Raw genomic sequence first — 12,189 nt, forward strand, 5'->3', positions numbered from 1 at the left:
TCAAAGCTATCAGCGCAAAGAAAAAAGCAACACACCACTCCCGGGAGGGCTTGAAACTCCAACCTTTCGGTTAACAGCCGATCGCGGTAACCCATTGCGCCACGGGGACAGTCTTGCTCCACTCTCACCACCATCAGAACATATCTTCAAAGCTATCAGTGCAAAAAAAAGCGCCGCACCACCACCGTGTGGGCTCGAACCTCCAACCTTTCGGTTAACAGCCGATTGCGCAAGCCAATTGCGCCACGGAGACAGTCCTGCTCCGCTCTCACCACCGTCAAAACATTTATTCAGAGCTATCACCCCAAAGAAAAAAAAGCGCCGCACCACCACCGGGAGGGCTCGAAACTCCAACTTTTCGGTTAACAGCCGATCGCGCTAGCCAATGGCGCCACGGGGACAGTCCTGCTCCACTCTCACCACCGTCAGAACATTTCTTCCAAGCTATGAGCCCAAAGAAAGAAAAAGCGCCGCACCGCCACCGGGAGGGCTCGAACCTCCAACCTTTCGGTTAACAGCCGATCGCGCTAGCCAATTGCGCCACGGAGACAGTCCTGCTCCACTCTCACCACCGTCAGAACATTTCTTCAGAGCTATCAGCCCAAAGAAAAAAAAGCGCCGCACCACCACCGGGTGGGCTCGAAACTCCAACCTTTCGGTTAACAGCCGATCGCGCTAGCCAATTGCGCCATGGAGACAGTCCTGCTCCACTCTCACCACCATCAGAACATAACTTGAAAGCTATTACCACAAAGAAAAAAGCAACACACCACTCCCGGGAGGGCTCGAAACTCCAACCTTTCGGTTAACAGCCGATCGCGCTGGCCAATTGCGCCACGGAGACAGTCCTGCTCCACTGTCACCACCATTAGAACATATCTTTCAAGCTATCATCCAAAGAAAAAAGCAACACACCACTCCCGGGAGGGCTCGAAACTCCAACCTTTCGGTTAACAGCCGATCGCGCTAGCCCATTGCGCCACGGAGACAGTCTTGCTCCCTTCTCACCACCATCAGAATATATCTTCAAAGCTATCAGTGCAAAGAAAAAAAAGCGCCGCACCACCACCGGGTGGGCTCGAACCTTCAACCTTTCGGTTAACAGCCGATCGCGCAAGCCGATTTCGCCACGGAGACAGTCCTGCTCCACTCTCACCACCGTCAAAACATTTATTCAGAGCTATCACCCCAAAGAAAAAAAAGCGCCACACCACCACCGGGAGGGCTCGAAACTCCAACCTTTCGGTTAACAGCCGATCGCGCTAGCCCATTGCGCCACGGAGACAGTCTTGCTTCACTCTCACCACCATCAGAACATATCTTCAAAGCTATCAGCACAAAGAAAAAAAAGCACCGCACCACCACCGGGTGGGCTCGAACCTCTAAACGTTCGGTTAACAGCCGATCGCGCTAGCCAATTGCGCCACGGAGACAGTCCTGCTCCACTCTCACCACCATCAGAACATATCTTCAAAGCTATTAGCTCAAAGAAAAAAGCAACACACCACTCCCGGGAGGGCTCGAAACTCGAACCTTTCGGTTAACAGCCGATCGCGTTAGTCCTTTGCGCCACGGAGACAGTCTTGCTCCGCTCTCACCACCATCAGAACATATATTCAAAGCTATCAGCGCAAAGAAAAAAGCAACACATCACTCCCGGGCGGGCTCGAAACTCCAACCTTTCGGTTAACAGCCGATCGGGCTAGCCCATTGCGCCACGGAGACAAACTTGCTCTCTTCTCACCTCCATCAGAACATATCTTCAAAGCTATCAGCCCAAAGAAAAAAAAGCGCCGCACCACCACCGGGTGCGCTCGAACCTACAACCTTTCGGTTAACAGCCGATCGCACTAGCCAATTGCGCCACGGAGACAGTCGCGCTCCACTCTTACCACCATCGGAACATATCTTCAAAGCTATCAGCACAAAGAAAAAAGCAACACACCACTCCCGGGAGGGCTCGAACCTCCAACTTTTCGGTTAACAGCCGATCGCGCTGGCCAATTGCGCCACGGAGACAGTCCTGCTCCACTGTCACCACCATTAGAACATATCTTTCAAGCTATCATCCAAAGAAAAAAAGCGCAGCACCACCACAAGGTGGGCTCGAACCTCCAACCTTTCGGTTAACGGCCAATCGCGCTAGCCCATTGCGCAACGGAGACAATCGTGCTCCACGCTCACCACCATCAGAAAATATCTTCAAAGCTATCAGCGGAAAGAAAAAAGCAACACACCCCAACCGGGAGGGCTCGAACCTCAAACTTTTTGGTTAACAGCCGATCGCGCTAGCCAATGGCGCCACGGGGACAGTCCTGCTCCACTCTCACCACCGTCAGAACATTTCTTCAGAGCTATCAGCCCAAAGAAAAAAAGCGCCGCACCACCACCGGGTGGGCTCGAACCTCCAACCTTTCGGTTAACAGCCGATCGCGCTAGCCAATTGCGCCACAGAGACAGTCGTGCTCCACTCTCACCACCGTCAGACCATTTCTTCAGAGCTATCGCCCCAAAGAAAGAAAAAGCGCCGCACCGCAACCGAGTGGGCTCGAACCTCCAACCTTTGGTTAACAGCCGATCGCGCTAGCCAATTGCGCCATGGAGACAGTCGTGCTCCACTCTCACCACCATCAGAACATATCTTCAAAGCTATTACCACAAAGAAAAAAGCAACACACCACTCCTGGGAGGGCTCGAACCTCCAACCTTTCGGTTAACAGCCGATCGCGCAAGCCAATTGCGCCACGGAGACAGTCCTGCTCCACTCTCACCACCATCAGAACATATCTTCAAAGCTATCAGTGCAAAGATAAAAGCAACACACCACTCCCGGGAGGGCTTGAAACTCCAACCTTTCGGTTAACAGCCGATCGCGGTAGCCCATTGCGCCACGGGGACAGTCTTGCTCCACTCTCACCACCATCAGAACACATCTTCAAAGCTATCAGTGCAAAGAAAAAAAAGCGCCGCACCACCACCGGGTGGGCTCGAACCTCCAACCTTTCGGTTAACAGCCGATTGCGCAAGCCAATTTCTCCACGGAGACAGTCCTGCTCGACTCTCACCACCGTCAAAACATTTATTCAGAGCTATCACCCCAAAGAAAAAAAAGCGCCGCACCACCACCGGGAGGGCTCGAAACTCCAACTTTTCGGTTAACAGCCGATCGCGCTAGCCCAATGCGCACGGAGACAGTCTTGCTTCACTCTCACCACCATCAGAACATATCTTCAAAGCTATCAGCGCAAAGAAAAAAGCAACACACCACTCCCGGGAGGGCTTGAAACTCCAACCTTTCGGTTAACAGCCGATCGCGGTAGCCCATTGCGCCACGGGGACAGTCTTGCTCCACTCTCACCACCATCAGAACATATCTTCAAAGCTATCAGAACAAAGAAAAAAAGCGCCGCACCACCAACGGGTGGGCTCGAACCTCCAAACTTTCGGTTAACAGCCAATCGCGCTAGCCAATTGCGCCACGGAGACAGTCCTGCTCCACTCTCACCACCGTCAGAACATTTCTTCAGAGCTATGAGCCCAAAGAAAAAAAGCGCCGCACCACCACCGGGTGGGCTCGAACCACCAACCTTTCGGTTAACAGCCGATCGCGCTAGCCAATTGCGCCACAGAGACAGTCGTGCTCCACTCCCACCACCGTCAGACCATTTCTTCAGAGCTATCGCCCCAAAGAAAGAAAAAGCGCCGCACCGCCACCGGGTGGGCTCGAAACTCCAACCTTTCGGTTAACAGCCGATCGCGCTAGCCAATTGCGCCATGGAGACAGTCCTGCTCCACTCTCACCACCATCAGAACATAACTTGAAAGCTATTACCACAAAGAAAAAAGCAACACACCACTCCCGGGAGGGCTCGAAACTCCAACCTTTCGGTTAACAGCCGATCGCGCTAGCCCATTGTGCCACGGAGACAGTCTTGCTCCCTTCTCACCACCATCAGAATATATCTTCAAAGCTATCAGTGCAAAGAAAAAAAAGCGCCGCAACACCACCGGGTGGGCTCGAACCTCCAACCTTTCGGTTAACAGCCGATCGCGCAAGCCGATTTCGCCACGGAGACAGTCCTGCTCCACTCTCACCACCGTCAAAACATTTATTCAGAGCTATCACCCCAAAGAAAAAAAAGCGCCGCACCACCACCGGGAGGGCTCGAAACTCCAACCTTTCGGTTAACAGCCGATTGCGCTAGCCCATTGCGCCACGGAGACAGTCTTGCTTCACTCTCACCACCATCAGAACATATCTTCAAAGCTATCAGCACAAAGAAAAAAAAGCACCGCACCACCACCGGGTGGGCTCGAACCTCTAAACGTTCGGTTAACAGCCGATCGCGCTAGCCAATTGCGCCACGGAGACAGTCCTGCTCCACTCTCACCACCATCAGAACATATCTTCAAAGCTATTAGCTCAAAGAAAAAAGCAACACACCACTCCCGGGAGGGCTCGAAACTCGAACCTTTCGGTTAACAGCCGATCGCGCTAGCCAATTGCGCCACAGAGACAGTCGTGCTCCACTCCCACCACCGTCAGACCATTTCTTCAGAGCTATCGCCCCAAAGAAAGAAAAAGCGCCGCACCGCCACCGGGTGGGCTCGAAACTCCAACCTTTCGGTTAACAGCCGATCGCGCTAGCCAATTGCGCCATGGAGACAGTCCTGCTCCACTCTCACCACCATCAGAACATAACTTGAAAGCTATTACCACAAAGAAAAAAGCAACACACCACTCCCGGGAGGGCTCGAAACTCCAACCTTTCGGTTAACAGCCGATCGCGCTAGCCCATTGTGCCACGGAGACAGTCTTGCTCCCTTCTCACCACCATCAGAATATATCTTCAAAGCTATCAGTGCAAAGAAAAAAAAGCGCCGCAACACCACCGGGTGGGCTCGAACCTCCAACCTTTCGGTTAACAGCCGATCGCGCAAGCCGATTTCGCCACGGAGACAGTCCTGCTCCACTCTCACCACCGTCAAAACATTTATTCAGAGCTATCACCCCAAAGAAAAAAAAGCGCCGCACCACCACCGGGAGGGCTCGAAACTCCAACCTTTCGGTTAACAGCCGATTGCGCTAGCCCATTGCGCCACGGAGACAGTCTTGCTTCACTCTCACCACCATCAGAACATATCTTCAAAGCTATCAGCACAAAGAAAAAAAAGCACCGCACCACCACCGGGTGGGCTCGAACCTCCAAACGTTCGGTTAACAGCCGATCGCGCTAGCCAATTGCGCCACGGAGACAGTCCTGCTCCACTCTCACCACCATCAGAACATATCTTCAAAGCTATTAGCTCAAAGAAAAAAGCAACACACCACTCCCGGGAGGGCTCGAAACTCGAACCTTTCGGTTAACAGCCGATCGCGTTAGTCCTTTGCGCCACGGAGACAGTCTTGCTCCGCTCTCACCACCATCAGAACATATATTCAAAGCTATCAGCGCAAAGAAAAAAGCAACACATCACTCCCGGGCGGGCTCGAAACTCCAACCTTTCGGTTAACAGCCGATCGGGCTAGCCCATTGCGCCACGGAGACAAACTTGCTCTCTTCTCACCTCCATCAGAACATATCTTCAAAGCTATCAGCCCAAAGAAAAAAAAGCGCCGCACCACCACCGGGTGCGCTCGAACCTACAACCTTTCGGTTAACAGCCGATCGCACTAGCCAATTGCGCCACGGAGACAGTCGCGCTCCACTCTTACCACCATCGGAACATATCTTCAAAGCTATCAGCACAAAGAAAAAAGCAACACACCACTCCCGGGATGGCTCGAACCTCCAACTTTTCGGTTAACAGCCGATCGCGCTGGCCAATTGCGCCACGGAGACAGTCCTGCTCCACTGTCACCACCATTAGAACATATCTTTCAAGCTATCATCCAAAGAAAAAAAGCGCAGCACCACCACAAGGTGGGCTCGAACCTCCAACCTTTCGGTTAACGGCCAATCGCGCTAGCCCATTGCGCAACGGAGACAATCGTGCTCCACGCTCACCACCATCAGAAAATATCTTCAAAGCTATCAGCGGAAAGAAAAAAGCAACACACCCCAACCGGGAGGGCTCGAACCTCAAAATTTTGGTTAACAGCCGATCGCGCTAGCCAATGGCCCCACGGGGACAGTCCTGCTCCACTCTCACCACCGTCAGAACATTTCTTCAGAGCTATCAGCCCAAAGAAAAAAAGCGCCGCACCACCACCGGGTGGGCTCGAACCTCCAACCTTTCGGTTAACAGCCGATCGCGCTAGCCAATTGCGCCAAAGAGACAGTCGTGCTCCACTCTCACCACCGTCAGACCATTTCTTCAGAGCTATCGCCCCAAAGAAAGAAAAAGCGCCGCACCGCCACCGGGTGGGCTCGAACCTCCAACCTTTGGTTAACAGCCGATCGCGCTAGCCAATTGCGCCATGGAGACAGTCGTGCTCCACTCTCACCACCATCAGAACATATCTTCAAAGCTATTACCACAAAGAAAAAAGCAACACACCACTCCTGGGAGGGCTCGAACCTCCAACCTTTCGGTTAACAGCCGATCGCGCAAGCCAATTGCGCCACGGAGACAGTCCTGCTCCACTCTCACCACCATCAGAACATATCTTCAAAGCTATCAGTGCAAAGAAAAAAGCAACACACCACTCCCGGGAGGGCTCGAAACTCCAACCTTTCGGTTAACAGCCGATTGCGTTAGCCCATTTCGCCACGGGGACAGTCGTGCTCCACTCTACCACCGTCAGACCATTTCTTCAGAGCTATCAGTGCAAAGAAAAAAGCAACACACCACTCCCGGGAGGGCTCGAACCTCCAACCTTTCGGTTAACAGCCGATCGCGTAAGCCAATTGCGCCACGAAGACAGTCCTGCTCCACTCTCACCACCGTCAAAACATTTATTCAGAGCTATCACCCCAAAGAAAAAAATCGCCGCACCGCCACCGGGAGGGCTCGAAACTCCAACCTTTCAGTTAACAGCCGATCGCGCTAGCCCATTGCGCCACGGAGACAGTCCTGCTCCACTTTCACCACCATCAGAACATATCTTCAAAGCTATCAGCGCAAAGAAAAAAGCAACACACCACTCCCGGGAGGGCTCGAAACTCGAACCTTTCGGTTAACAGCCGATCGCGCTAGCCCTTTGCGCCACGGAGACAGTCTTGCTCCGCTCTCACCACCATCAGAACATATCTTCAAAGCTATCAGCCCAAAGAAAAAAAAGCGCCGCACCACCACCGGGAGGGCTTGAAACTCCAACCTTTCGGTTAACAGCCGATCGCGGTAGCCCATTGCGCCACGGGGACAGTCTTGCTCCACTCTCACCACCATCAGAACATATCTTCAAAGCTATCAGTGCAAAGAAAAAAAAGCGCCGCACCACCACCGGGTGGGCTCGAACCTCCAACCTTTCGGTTAACAGCCGATTGCGCAAGCCAATTTCTCCACGGAGACAGTCCTGCTCGACTCTCACCACCGTCAAAACATTTATTCAGAGCTATCACCCCAAAGAAAAAAAAGCGCCGCACCACCACCGGGAGGGCTCGAAACTCCAACTTTTCGGTTAACAGCCGATCGCGCTAGCCCATTGCGCACGGAGACAGTCTTGCTTCACTCTCACAACCATCAGAACATATCTTCAAAGCTATCAGCGCAAAGAAAAAAGCAACACACCACACCCGGGAGGGCTTGAAACTCCAACCTTTCGGTTAACAGCCGATCGCGGTAGCCCATTGCGCCACGGGGACAGTCTTGCTCCACTCTCACCACCATCAGAACATATCTTCAAAGCTATCAGAACAAAGAAAAAAAAGCGCCGCACCACCAACGGGTGGGCTCGAACCTCCAAACTTTCGCTTAACAGCCAATCGCGCTAGCCAATTGCGCCACGGAGACAGTCCTGCTCCACTCTCACCACCATCAGAACATATCTTCAAAGCTATCAGCCCAAAGAAAAAAAAGCGCCGCACCACCACCGGGTGGGCTCGAACCTCCAACCTTTCGGTTAACAGCCGATCGCACTAGCCAATTGCGCCACGGCGACAGTCGCGCTCCACTCTTACCACCATCGGAACATATCTTCAAAGCTATCAGCACAAAGAAAAAAGCAACACACCACTCCCGGAAGGGCTCGAACCTCCAACTTTTTGGTTAACAGCCGATCGCGCTGGCCAATTGCGCCACGGAGACAGTCCTGCTCCACTCTCACCACCATTAGAACATATATTTCAAGCTATCAGCCCAAAGAAAAAAAAGCGCCGCACCACCACCAGGTGGGCTCGAACCTCCAACCTTTCGGTTAACGGCCGATCGCGCTAGCCAATTGCGCAACGGAGACAATCGTGCTCCACGCTCACCACCATCAGAAAATATCTTCAAAGCTATCAGCGCAAAGAAAAAAGCAACACACCCCACCCGGGAGGGCTCCAACCTCCAACTTTTTGGTTAACAGCCGATCGCGCTAGCCAATGGCGCCACGGGGACAGTCCTGCTCCACTCTCACCACCATCAGAACATATGTTCAAAGCTATCAGCGCAAAGAAAAAAGCAACACACCACTCCCGGGAGGTCTCGAAACTCGAACCTTCCGGTTAACAGCCCATCGCGCTAGCCCTTTGCGCCACGGAGACAGTCTTGCTTCGCTCTCACCACCATCAGAACATATCTTCAAAGCTATCAGCACAAAGAAAAAAAAGCACCGCACCACCACCGGGTGGGCTCGAACCTCTAAACGTTCGGTTAACAGCCGATCGCGCTAGCCAATTGCGCCACGGAGACAGTCCTGCTCCACTCTCACCACCGTCAGAACATATCTTCAAAGCTATTAGCTCAAAGAAAAAAGCAACACACCACTCCCGGGAGGGCTCGAAACTCGAACCTTTCGGTTAACAGCCGATCGCGTTAGTCCTTTGCGCCACGGAGACAGTCTTGCTCCGCTCTCACCACCATCAGAACATATATTCAAAGCTATCAGCGCAAAGAAAAAAGCAACACATCACTACCGGGCGGGCTCGAAACTCCAACCTTTCGGTTAACAGCCGATCGGGCTAGCCCATTGCGCCACGGAGACAAACTTGCTCTCTTCTCACCTCCATCAGAACATATCTTCAAAGCTATCAGCCCAAAGAAAAAAAAGCGCCGCACCACCACCGGGTGCGCTCGAACCTACAACCTTTCGGTTAACAGCCGATCGCACTAGCCAATTGCGCCACGGAGACAGTCGCGCTCCACTCTTACCACCATCGGAACATATCTTCAAAGCTATCAGCACAAAGAAAAAAGCAACACACCACTCCCGGGAGGGCTCGAACCTCCAACTTTTCGGTTAACAGCCGATCGCGCTAGCCAATGGCGCCACGGGGACAGTCCTGCTCCACTCTCACCACCATTAGAACATATCTTTCAAGCTATCATCCAAAGAAAAAAAGCGCAGCACCACCACAAGGTGGGCTCGAACCTCCAACCTTTCGGTTAACGGCCAATCGCGCTAGCCCATTGCGCAACGGAGACAATCGTGCTCCACGCTCACCACCATCAGAAAATATCTTCAAAGCTATCAGCGGAAAGAAAAAAGCAACACACCCCAACCGGGAGGGCTCGAACCTCAAACTTTTTGGTTAACAGCCGATCGCGCTAGCCAATGGCGCCACGGGGACAGTCCTGCTCCACTCTCACCACCGTCAGAACATTTCTTCAGAGCTATCAGCCCAAAGAAAAAAAGCGCCGCACCACCACCGGGTGGGCTCGAACCTCCAACTTTTCGGTTAACAGCCGATCGCGCTAGCCAATTGCGCCACAGAGACAGTCGTGCTCTACTCTCACCACCGTCAGACCATTTCTTCAGAGCTATCGCCCCAAAGAAAGAAAAAGCGCCGCACCGCCACCGGGTGGGCTCGAACCTCCAACCTTTGGTTAACAGCCGATCGCGCTAGCCAATTGCGCCATGGAGACAGTCGTGCTCCACTCTCACCACCATCAGAACATATCTTCAAAGCTATTACCACAAAGAAAAAAGCAACACACCACTCCTGGGAGGGCTCGAACCTCCAACCTTTCGGTTAACAGCCGATCGCGCAAGCCAATTGCGCCACGGAGACAGTCCTGCTCCACTCTCACCACCATCAGAACATATCTTCAAAGCTATCAGTGCAAAGAAAAAAGCAACACACCACTCCCGGGAGGGCTCGAAACTCCAACCTTTCGGTTAACAGCCGATTGCGTTAGCCCATTTCGCCACGGGGACAGTCGTGCTCCACTCTACCACCGTCAGACCATTTCTTCAGAGCTATCAGTGCAAAGAAAAAAGCAACACACCACTCCCGGGAGGGCTCGAACCTCCAACCTTTCGGTTAACAGCCGATCGCGTAAGCCAATTGCGCCACGAAGACAGTCCTGCTCCACTCTCACCACCGTCAAAACATTTATTCAGAGCTATCACCCCAAAGAAAAAAAGCGCCGAACCACCACCGGGAGGGCTCGAAACTCCAACCTTTCGGTTAACAGCCGATCGCGCTAGCCCATTGCGCCACGGAGACAGTCCTGCTCCACTTTCACCACCATCAGAACATATCTTCAAAGCTATCAGCGCAAAGAAAAAAGCAACACACCACTCCCGGGAGGGCTCGAAACTCGAACCTTTCGGTTAACAGCCGATCGCGCTAGCCCTTTGCGCCACGGAGACAGTCTTGCTCCGCTCTCACCACCATCAGAACATATCTTCAAAGCTATCAGCCCAAAGAAATAAAAGCGCCGCACCACCACCGGGTGGGCTCGAAACTCCAACCTTTCGGTTAACAGCCGATCGCGCTAGCCAATTGCGCCATGGAGACAGTCCTGCTCCATTCTCACCACCATCAGTACATATCTTAAAAGCTATTACCACAAAGAAAAAAGCAACACACCACTCCCGGGAGGGCTCGAAACTCCAACCTTTCGGTTAACAGCCGATCGCGCAAGCCAATTGCGCCACGGAGACAGTCCTGCTCCACTCTCACCACCATCAAAACATATCTTCAAAGCTATCAGTGCAAAGAAAAAAGCAACACACCACTCCCGGGAGGGCTCGAAACTCCAACCTTTCGGTTAACAGCCGATCGCGCTAGCCAATTGCGCCAGAGACAGTCGTGCTCCACTCTCACCACCGTCAGACCATTTCTTCAGAGCTATCGCCCCAAAGAAAGCAAAAGCGCCGCACCGCCACCGGGAGGGCTCGAACCTCCAACCTTTCGGTTAACAGCCGATCGCGCTAGCCAATTGCGCCACGGAGACAGTCCTGCTCCACTCTCACCACCGTCAGAACATTTCTTCAGAGCTATCAGCCCAAAGAAAAAAAAGCGCCGCACCACCACCGGGTGGGCTCGAAACTCCAACCTTTCGGTTAACAGCTGATCACGCAAGCCAATTGCGCCACGGAGACAGTGCTGCTCCACTCTCACCACTATCAGAACATATCTTCAAAGTTATCAGTGCAAAGAAAAAAAAGCGCCGCACCACCACCGGGTTGTGCTCGAACCTCCAACCTTTCGGTTAACAGCCGATCGCGCAAGCCAATTGCGCCACGAAGACAGTCATGCTCCACTCTCACCACCATCAGAACATATCTTCAAAACTCTCAGTGCAAAGAAAAAAGCAACACACCACTCCCGGGAGGTTTCGAAACTCCAACCTTTCGGTTAACAGCCAATCGCGCTAGCCAATTGCGCCACGGAGACAGTCCTGCTCCACTCTCACCACCATCAGAACATATCATCAAAGCTATCACCACAAAGAAAAAAAAGCGCCGCACTACCATCGGGTGGGCTCGAAACTCCAACCTTTCGGTTAACAGCCTATCGCGCTAGTCAATTGCGCCATGGAGACAGTCGTGCTCCACTCTCACCACCATCAGAACATATCTTCAAAGCTATTACCACAAAGAAAAAAGCAACACACCACTCCTGGGAGGGCTCGAACCTCCAACCTTTCGGTTAACAGCCAATTGCGCAAGCCAATTGCGCCACGGAGACAGTCCTGCTCCACTCTCACCACCATCAGAACATATCTTCAAAGCTATCAGTGCAAAGAAAAAAGCAACACACCACTCCCGGGAGGGCTCGAACCTCCAACCTTTCGGTTAACAGCCGATTGCGCAAGCCAATTGCGCCACGGAGACAGTCCTGCTCCACTCTCACCACCATCAGAACATATCTT

General features: G+C 52.8%; 2 non-coding genes across 2 annotated transcripts; both read right to left on the bottom strand.

Annotated features, from left to right (window-relative positions):
• Window positions 1-476: 476 nt before the first annotated feature.
• TRNAN-GUU (transfer RNA asparagine (anticodon GUU)) lies at window positions 477-550 on the bottom strand. The gene has a single exon. It is a non-coding gene; the product is annotated as a tRNA-Asn (tRNA).
• A 10,644-nt stretch (window positions 551-11,194) lies between these two features.
• Window positions 11,195-11,268, bottom strand: TRNAN-GUU (transfer RNA asparagine (anticodon GUU)). The gene has a single exon. It is a non-coding gene; the product is annotated as a tRNA-Asn (tRNA).
• Window positions 11,269-12,189: the final 921 nt, after the last annotated feature.

Source organism: Rhipicephalus microplus, chromosome 4 (assembly GCF_043290135.1).
Source record: "Rhipicephalus microplus isolate Deutch F79 chromosome 4, USDA_Rmic, whole genome shotgun sequence".
Taxonomy (NCBI): domain Eukaryota; kingdom Metazoa; phylum Arthropoda; class Arachnida; order Ixodida; family Ixodidae; genus Rhipicephalus; species Rhipicephalus microplus.